Source organism: Engystomops pustulosus, chromosome 1, assembly GCF_040894005.1.
Source record: "Engystomops pustulosus chromosome 1, aEngPut4.maternal, whole genome shotgun sequence".
NCBI lineage: Eukaryota > Metazoa > Chordata > Amphibia > Anura > Leptodactylidae > Engystomops > Engystomops pustulosus.
In genome coordinates this window covers 154,927,476-154,936,687 of record NC_092411.1, presented here as the reverse complement: position 1 = coordinate 154,936,687, position 9,212 = coordinate 154,927,476, and positions in this window count along the sequence as shown.

Genomic DNA, 9,212 nt, shown 5'->3' with positions numbered 1-9,212 from the left:
CTCCTGGTGCTGGCTGCCTCTCTATACTTCCTGGTGCTGGCGGCCCCGCCCTCTGCAGCCTATAGGGCTCATTTACTAAGGGTCCGAATCACGCATTTTCGTCAGGTTTCCAGAATAGTCCCGATTTGCGCCGAATTGCGGGATTTGGGGGCACGTGATCGGATTGTGGCGCATCGGCACTGGCTTTCATGCGACAGAAATCAGGGTGTTGCCATCTGAAAACCTGACGGATTTGGAGAAACCACGGAATTAAAAAAAAAATTGTGTCGCAAGAATAGCACTCACATGCACCGGAAACGAAGAAGGTGAACTCCGGCAGACTTCAGCGCATCAGCGACACATAATGGATATCGGGCGCACGACCTTAGTGAATCCAAGCAAGCTCCGAATCGACGTCGGACAACGCGCCGCGGGATCGCGAATGGACCGGGTAAGTAAATGGGCCCCTATGTGTGTGTTCAACAGCTTCAGGATGCAGCCATGTTATAGAAAAACATCTCACATACTTGTGTAGCTGATGTCTGTCTCTCACATGTGTATAGGAGAACAGAGTCAGACGATAAAGCACATACACTAGCAATGCTTTACTATACATTACACACAGACATGAGCAGGGGGAGGAGAGGGGAGGTGTAGCAGTTTACATCACTCTCTTTCTCCATGTGCCCAACCTCATTTACATAATAAAGAAAATAAGATTTTAGAATGATTAATTTCAGAATTGACTAGATAAAGGCTGGGATGGCACCCTTTTGAGCTGCTCCAACAGGTAGTGGTGACAGAATTAGTAACAGAAACCTCATGAAAGGTGTTCTTAAACATTTGAAGCCAGAACGCCTGGTGTTCAATAGCTTTCAAGTAAGGTGAAGGGGGAGGTGAGGTTGTCTTGAAAACCTGAGATGTGATCCTGTTGCTATATTCCTCACAGGTGCCCCCACTGTAGTCAATATAGTACTATTGCTCCCACAGTAGCCAGTATAGTAATGGCACCCCACAGTAGCCAATAAAGTAGCAATACTCCCACTGTAGCCAATCAAGTTGTTCTCATATTAGCCAACATAGCCACAGGACCCTCAAAGTTACCGGGATAGTAACAGTGCCCTCACAGTAGCCAAATAGTAACATGCCCCCACAGTAACTAATAGAGTAAAGTAACAATGCCTCACTGTAGCCAGTAGCTAATATATTAATGTTGCCCCCACAGTAGACAACATAGTCACATGACCCTCAAAGTTATTAGTATAATAACAGTACCCCCACAGTATCAAATATAGTAACAGTGTCCCCACAGTTTCCAACATAGTAAAAGTGCTCCACTGAAGCTGATGTAGTTACAGGCCTCGAAAAGTAGCTGATATAGTAATTTTGCTCCCACAGTAGCGAATTTAGACACTGGGGTCCCACAGTGACAGCCAATAGTGTCACTGTTTAAGCTAAAAATGCATAGTTCTATCCCCAGAAAATTAACTGTGTAAGCCTACCTGAAACCCTTCCAGAAGGAATGTGGGTCCCAAGGGTGTGTGTTATTCATGTGGGGCAGTGTATCTATGAGCTCATGTCTCCAGGGACGTCCCTTATCCCTCCCTCTCCCTTCGGTGGTGCAGAGCAGAGGATGATGTCAACTGAAGGGGATGGCCAGAGACATGAACTGACAGATTTACTGCCTTGCACGAATAACACATGCCCTTGGACTTTTTTTTAGTGTCCAATTACGCATATGAACATCCAATGGCAGATTAAGACTTAGCCAACCTCACCACCAACCTCGAGTTTTTGAATACATAGATACAGCCCCTACCACTGACCCAGCAGGGTGGGAGTGGGGGGTTGATTATGCTAAAATCCTCTGACACCATTCAACCAGCGACGAAGGGTGTCAGAGAAGAGATTTCTTTCTAAAGTGCTGAGTACGTGCCGAGCAGCTACTGCGCTCTTCCGGCATCATGTGTCTGCACTGCCGGGTGCACGCAACTGCTTGTCTCTATGCAGCACACGGAACACTACGAGATCACGCTGTGTTGTGCTTGTTGACAATGAATAGGATCCATTCCTGGTTTGACTTTCAATTACTGTAAGTTTGTATGTTCACAAATGCCAGAACTATCACAGCCAGAAGTATTGCAGACAAAATGGGTGCACATGAGGCTCTGATATTAGAGAAACAGATGTTGTTGGTGTAGCTGAGACGTAGCTTGATGCATCACTTGATTGGGGTGTTAATATTTAAGGTTTTACACTCTTTTTCGGTAAAACGGCAAATAGAAGGGGAGGTGGTGTATGTCTGTATGTCAGAAGAGACTTAGAAGCGATTGTGAATGAGACAGTGGTCATTGAAGAGTGTAAGGAGGCTGAAACTTTGTGGGTTGAAATTCAAAGCCAGGAGGTCTTTGAGAAAATTATTTGTGGAGTAATTTATAGACCCCCGAATATCTCTGAAGAAATAGCCTGCCAGCCCCTTGAAGTCTACCGCCTGCCAGCCCCCTTGAAGTATACAGCCTGCCAGCCCCCTTGAAGTATACAGCCTGCCAGCCCCCTTGAAGTATACAGCGTGCCAGCCCCCTTGAAGTATACAGCCTGCCAGCCCCCTTAAGTGTACAGCCTCCAGCCCCTTTAAGTATACAGCCTCCAGTCCCCTTAAGTATACAGCCTCCAGCCCCGTTCGCCAAGCACATTAAAAAAAAAAACTTTCATACTCATCTACAGGCGGCTTCCTGATGCTCCGTTCCGCGTGGCTGGTCTTCGGTCTCCGGTCTTCTCTGTGTTGTATCAGCCGGCAGACACGCGTCCACGTGATATGCTGGCTGGCGCACAATATCACGCGACGGTGTCGCCGCTGAAGACGTCATCAGCGGTGACACCGTCGCGTGAAATTGTGCGCCAGCCGACAGATCACGTGGACGCGTGTCTGCCGGCTGATACAACACAGAGAAGACCGGAGACCGAAGACCAGCTGCGGGGTAGACAGAAGAGGAGCCGCCAAACATCGGGAGCCACGCGGGCCATCGGGCCTCCGGAGGGTGAGTATGGAAGTTTTCTTGTTTTTTATTGACTCATGTATAAGCCGTGGGGAGGTTTTTCAGCACATTTTTTGTGCTGAAAAACTCGGCTTATACACAAGTATATACGATACCAAAATCTGTAAGAAGGAGATACAATCAGCCAAAATACAAAATGAAAGACAGGTGGCCAACGATAGCAAAACAAATCCTAAGAAATGTTTTAAGTATTTCAAGGTGAAAAAAAATCGATCAGAGCAGGTTGGACCCCTATATTCTGAAAATGGTGAATTGGTGACTGGAGACCAAGAGAAGGCGGAGATAATAAATGGTTTTGTTTTTGCTGTGTTTATACAATATAGGAAAGAACTTCTGACATGGGTGGTGCCAGTGGGGGGGTCATGCATCCTGTAATACACTAGAATGGCTGAATGTAGACATGATACAATCTAGGCTCAATAAAATAAATGTATACAAGGCTCCAGGACCAGGTGGGTCTAGAGTTCTTAAAGAACTCAGTTGTGTTATTGCTGTACCGCTGTCTAAAATCTTCAAAAATTCCCTAATGTCTGGTACGGTGCCAAGTGACTGGCGCAAGGCGAATGTTTAATGCCAATATTTTAAAAAAGCTCTAGAACCTCGCCAGGCAATTACAGGCCTGTAAGCTTAACTTCCATTGTGGGGAAAATATTGGAAGGGTTAGTAAACGACTACATACTATAGTATATGACATCAAATAGTATAATAAGTGACAGTCAGCATGGGTTTACTAAGAATAGTTGTCAGACTAACCTGATCTGAAGAAGTAAGCAGATCCCTGGATGGAGGAGCTGCTGTGTATATTGGGGGTCATTTACTAAGGGCCCGATTCGCGTTTTCCCGACGTGTTACCCGAATATTTCCGATTTGCGCCGCTTGTACATGAATTGCCCCGGGTTTTTGGCGCACGCGATCGGATTGTGGCGCATCGGGGCCGGCATGCGCGCGACAGAAATCGGGGGGGCGTGGCCGAACGAAAACCCGACGTATTCGTAAAAACCGCCGCATTTAAAAACCGAAACTGTGTCGCTTGGGGAGCGCTCACCTTCACCTTCTATGGGATGGTGTATTCCGGGGCGTTAAGATTATTTTCGGCGCTGCAGCTCCAACTGGTGGACGGCGGAGGAACTACCATCTTAAATCCCAGCCGGACCCGAATCCTGTGCAGAGAACGTGCCGCTGGATCGCGAATGGGCCGGGTAAGTAAATGTGCCCCATTGTGTTCTTGGATTTTGCAAAGGCACTTGACACTGTCCCTTATAGATGCCTGATGGGTAAAAAAAAGTCTAGTGGTTTGGCATTTCTGAATGGAATACAGAGATATGGGACATTTTCTGAATGGAATTCAGAGATATGGGGTATGGCCGAATGCACAAAACAAATTCTGTCCCACAGTACAAGAGTAGTTGGTATTACCATTACCATGGTAATATCATTTAAGCTGAGCTGTGATTGGTTGCCATGGGCAACTAGAAATATTATGACTTTCAGACAGCTTGATAAATCTGCCCCAGTGGGGCAGTGAGTTTTGATATATTCATTTATTTATAGCATCATGGATTTTTGTATCAGATGTTCATATTCCCAGAATACCCCTTCAATTTTCATCCTTATGCCACCCATTATTTGCCTGTTCATGTGGATAGGTTCATTAAAATGAATATGCAGTGTGCCATCTGAAAAAAAAAATGTTCATGTGCATGTAAATTTGGAAACTGGCCCAACCCAAATAGCAGCCAGTCCGTATAACTCCTTAAAGGGGTATTCTCGTCTGGGCATACACATTCACTTTGATTAATCTGCCATTAATAAACATTTCTTCAATTGGATGTTATTAAAAAAAATGTTCCTGTTTGAAGATAATTTTCCATAAATGTAGTGATATGGTCCCTTAGAAACGAGATGGCTTCCTCGGATACGGCCACCTCTGCTGAAGGGATTGCACAAATAAACAAAAAGTTTTTGTATATGAAATATCTGAAAATTACTACATGTCCCACAGCCGTCCTGTAGTGATGATCGCTGAAGTCAGGTGGTCAGGCAGGGCTCAATAGTACATGTCTGGCCACTGCTGCCTAAATGTGACGTGGTCGTAACCGAGGAAGCTATCTCGTTTCTAAGGGACAACATGGCTATGTTTATGGGAAATTATCTTCACACAGAAACATTTTTTTTAATAACATCCAATTGAAGAAATGTTTATATATAGAAGATGAATGTGAATGCCGAGACGAGAATACCCCTTTAACTGCTTATAATAAAACTAATTTAAAAGTAAACCATCACAATGGAGCAGAATTAGGAGTCAGATAATGTCTGAACTCATTGAAAGTGGATTAGTGGGAAAAGAGGGCATGTCTTAAATGTCAAAATGTAACAAATTGCTTCAAACTTTCGGCATAAAATTCTGGACCAAAGCTTGCTAACATATACACTACCTCAAAAGATTAGGGTAACCCCGACAATTAAGCATTTTCTATGAAAATGAGTTGCAAAATGAATAGAAAATATAGTCCAGAGATTGACTAGGTTTGAAATATTATTTTTTTCATTTGAAATAATTTTTTCCTTTAATCAAACAATATTTTCTTTGCTGCAATTACAGCAATGCAGTCCTTTGGCATTCTAGCTGTTAATTTGCTGAGGCAATCTGGAGAAATTTCACCCCATGCTTCCAGAAGCCCCATTCACAAGTTGGATAGGCTTGATGGGCACTTTTTGCGTACCATATGGTCAAGTTGATCCCACATATGGTCAAGTTGAGATCTGGTGACTTGGTTGGCCACTCCATTGCAGGCAGCTGGTATTCTATTTGTATCTTCCCTAAATAGTTCATGCATAATTTGGAGGTGCTTTGGGTCACTGTCCTGTTGTAGGATGAAATTGGCTCCAATCAAGTGCTGTCCACAGGGTATGGCACGGCGCTACATAAAGGAGGGATAGCCTTCCTTATTCAAAATCCCTTTGACCTTGTACAAATCTCCCACTTTACCAGCACCAAAGCAATACCAGACCATCACATTACCTCCCCTATGCTTGACAGATGGCGTCAGGCATTTTTCCAGCATCTTTTCAGTTGTTCTGCTTCTCACAAACGTTCTTCTGTGTGATCCAAACCCCTTAAACTAAGATATGTCTGTCCTGAACACTTTTTTCCAAGACGTAAATATACCGCAAATGGCCGTATATTTGCCCCCCATGGGCCGGGAATGGGCGCACGGAACAGCACACGTGCGGCATCGTACCGTTCCATAGCCGGGGAAAAGATAGGACACGTCAGGACAGGGCGCGGCGGGCACACATTTTTGTGAATGTAGCTTACCTCTGTCCAATATCTGTGTTCTTTTGTCCATATTAATTTTTTCCTTTTATTAGCCAGTCTCAGATATGGCTTTTTCTTTGCCACTCTGCCCTGAAGGCCATCATCCTGGAGTCACCTCTTCACTATAGAGGTTGACACTGTCATTCGGCTGCTGTGAGGCATCGGTGTCTAAAAACTCTACTGTACTTGTTTTGTTGCTTAGTTGTCCATTTTTGTTTCTACTCTGGTTAGAGCCTATTTGTTGTTTCTCCCCTGAATGGAGTAGTACACACCTTTGTAGGAAATCTTCAGTTTCTTGGCAATTCGTCACAGCTCTAAAGAAGGTCAGTTTCATAGCTTCCCTAATCAGCCAAACTGTTTTCAGGTGTGCTAGCATACTTGAACAAGGGCTTTCTAAATATCCATTAACCTTCATACATGGTTAGCAAATACAATGTAACATTAAACCATTATAAAAGTGGTTATTGTAAATGTGCCTATATAGATAATGCATTAAAAAACAGAAGTTTGCAGCTAGAACAGTCATTTACCACATTTACAATGTATAGAGTGTATTTATGATTCATTTGATGTTAGCTTAACTGAAAGAAAATGTGCATTTCTTTAAAAAAATAAGGACATTTCTAAGTGACCCCAAACTTTTGAGTGGTAGTGTAGGCAGTAAGCTTAGAGTAGACAGGCTAAAGATTCCCAAATGGATATTTAAGCATCACCCTCTGTAATTGATATGGCGGATTTTCAGGATGTAAACGTTTATGCTGTCTAATATTAGTGAATGTTGGCCATTGTCATGATCACATTACTAAATAGCTTGAATGACAACTGTTATTTAAAGTACTTTTTCTAGAAAACATCTGTGTAGCTGCAGTCTTCACCTTACCTTCTCTGTGTAGTTATTTCACCTTTCTGGTAGCCTACATCCAGTTGAACGTACTTGTCCAGGAGAGCAGAGGTTGGCATATAGATGCAAAAAAATGATTTTGCTAAACATGGATTTTACTCATTAGGTTTATTTAATTACAAGATTGATTACACGCAGTCCTTTTGGGATGCAGATTAGGTCAATTGAGGAAGACTAGGTTTAGAACTTGCTTTGCATGGCTCTCTATAAAAGTGTTTTACACAACACTTCTTGTACGGAGAGCATGCTGCTTTTAGTACACACAGATTACAAACAAACAGCTGAAAATTGTGTATAATGCCTAATACAATGACAACGGATAGCACATATAATATTAGGAATAAAAATGTTTTATTAGGATTTCCATAAATGTACTCTGATAACATGTACCTTTTCATATAGCATTTTACTTGCCATATCCTTCCTCAGAAGATGAACGTATTCTGACTTGAATAAGAAAACTGATCACAAATAAATGGATATATTAATGGAAAAAGTTTTGTTGGTATACGCTGACATTAATAAATGGGTACAGCAAGCTTTGTGTTCTTTACAACAAATGTTTTAGCATTCTGACAGGCTTATACATTTACAAGTGAATTATCATCAGAACAGGCAATATGGAACCAAACAGTTCAGTGCAGAATTGTGCGCCAGCCTTCATGCCCTCCATAGACCAAGACCTCATGCCCTAACAAGGAATAAGGTTGCACCTTGTGTTCTTCACCTAGTAGAAATGTCATAGAAAAATATTTCCATTTACAGTGTTCATTTGCGTCTGTTTTAGCTCAAATATCCTGATTTCTTATCTTATCTGAGCAGTTTTACTGTTTATGTGTAAATGCTCTAGTGTAGCACACTCATATAGACAGTTTACCATAAAAAGGTTGATGTCAAAGCAGTAGCAGTAATTGAAAGGCCAAAATATTTATATGTGCCTTATCTGTATAGTTAATAGAGAAGCATCCTGTTTGCGAAAGTGTAAGCACATTCATTAGGATCAATGACAAAGAACGCACATTTAAAACATTTTATTTTGTTCACAAAACCATACTTCTCTTTTGTTGACAATCTTTCCTGCTAATATGGGTTATATGTGTACAAGTAAATAACAACTACATAAAGTACTTATGAAAGTTGATTTCATGATCCTCCAAACATATTGCAGGGCTGTTAGCAAAGGGATAAAATTACTGGTTGCCTTTCATTTTTGTCACATAGTCTACTGAGATAGAATCAGGGATATTTGCACACTAACTACATTATTGTAAAACGTGTTATGTATGACATACTCTAACATTTTGTGTTGCATGTAGAATACATGTACATCTAGAGGTGTTTTTTGCTGGAACTTTCCAATCTGGCAACTTACAGGAGCAGGGTTTACAAATGAGTACAAAGTAAACACTGAAGAACCACTTATACACGTAAAGAGGTTTGCCCATGAAAGAATACACTATAAAGATAATTTTTTATCCTTTTACTTTACAATTTTACTCAGTTTTATTGCTGTTTTAGCTCCTATAACTCAGTGATGGTCAGTGTAAAAATCCAGAGTGTGGGCAGGGACTCTCTTAGCAGACACTTTATGATTCCTCTGTGCTATAAGATACTGTGAGCTGTCAATGTGCCAAGATTATCAGGGGACAGGTTTTATTTATCTAGCTTCTGAACATTCTACTAGTACTCTGAGATTAGTCATAAGATGGATACAAAACACAATGACACACTGAGCTTTGCTCTGTCCCCTAATTAATAAAACACATTGCTCTGCTTGTCTTATCTGTAGCTTGTAAAGTAAGTCTCTGCACACTGCTGCAGGCAGGGAATGGAATCGCAGGTATCATTGGGGAGAGAAATTTATAAAATATAGCTTTTATTATTCACATATTAAAAATACAACTCTCCAAAAAGGCGTGATTCTGTGTATAAATAAGGTAAGGCATCACACACA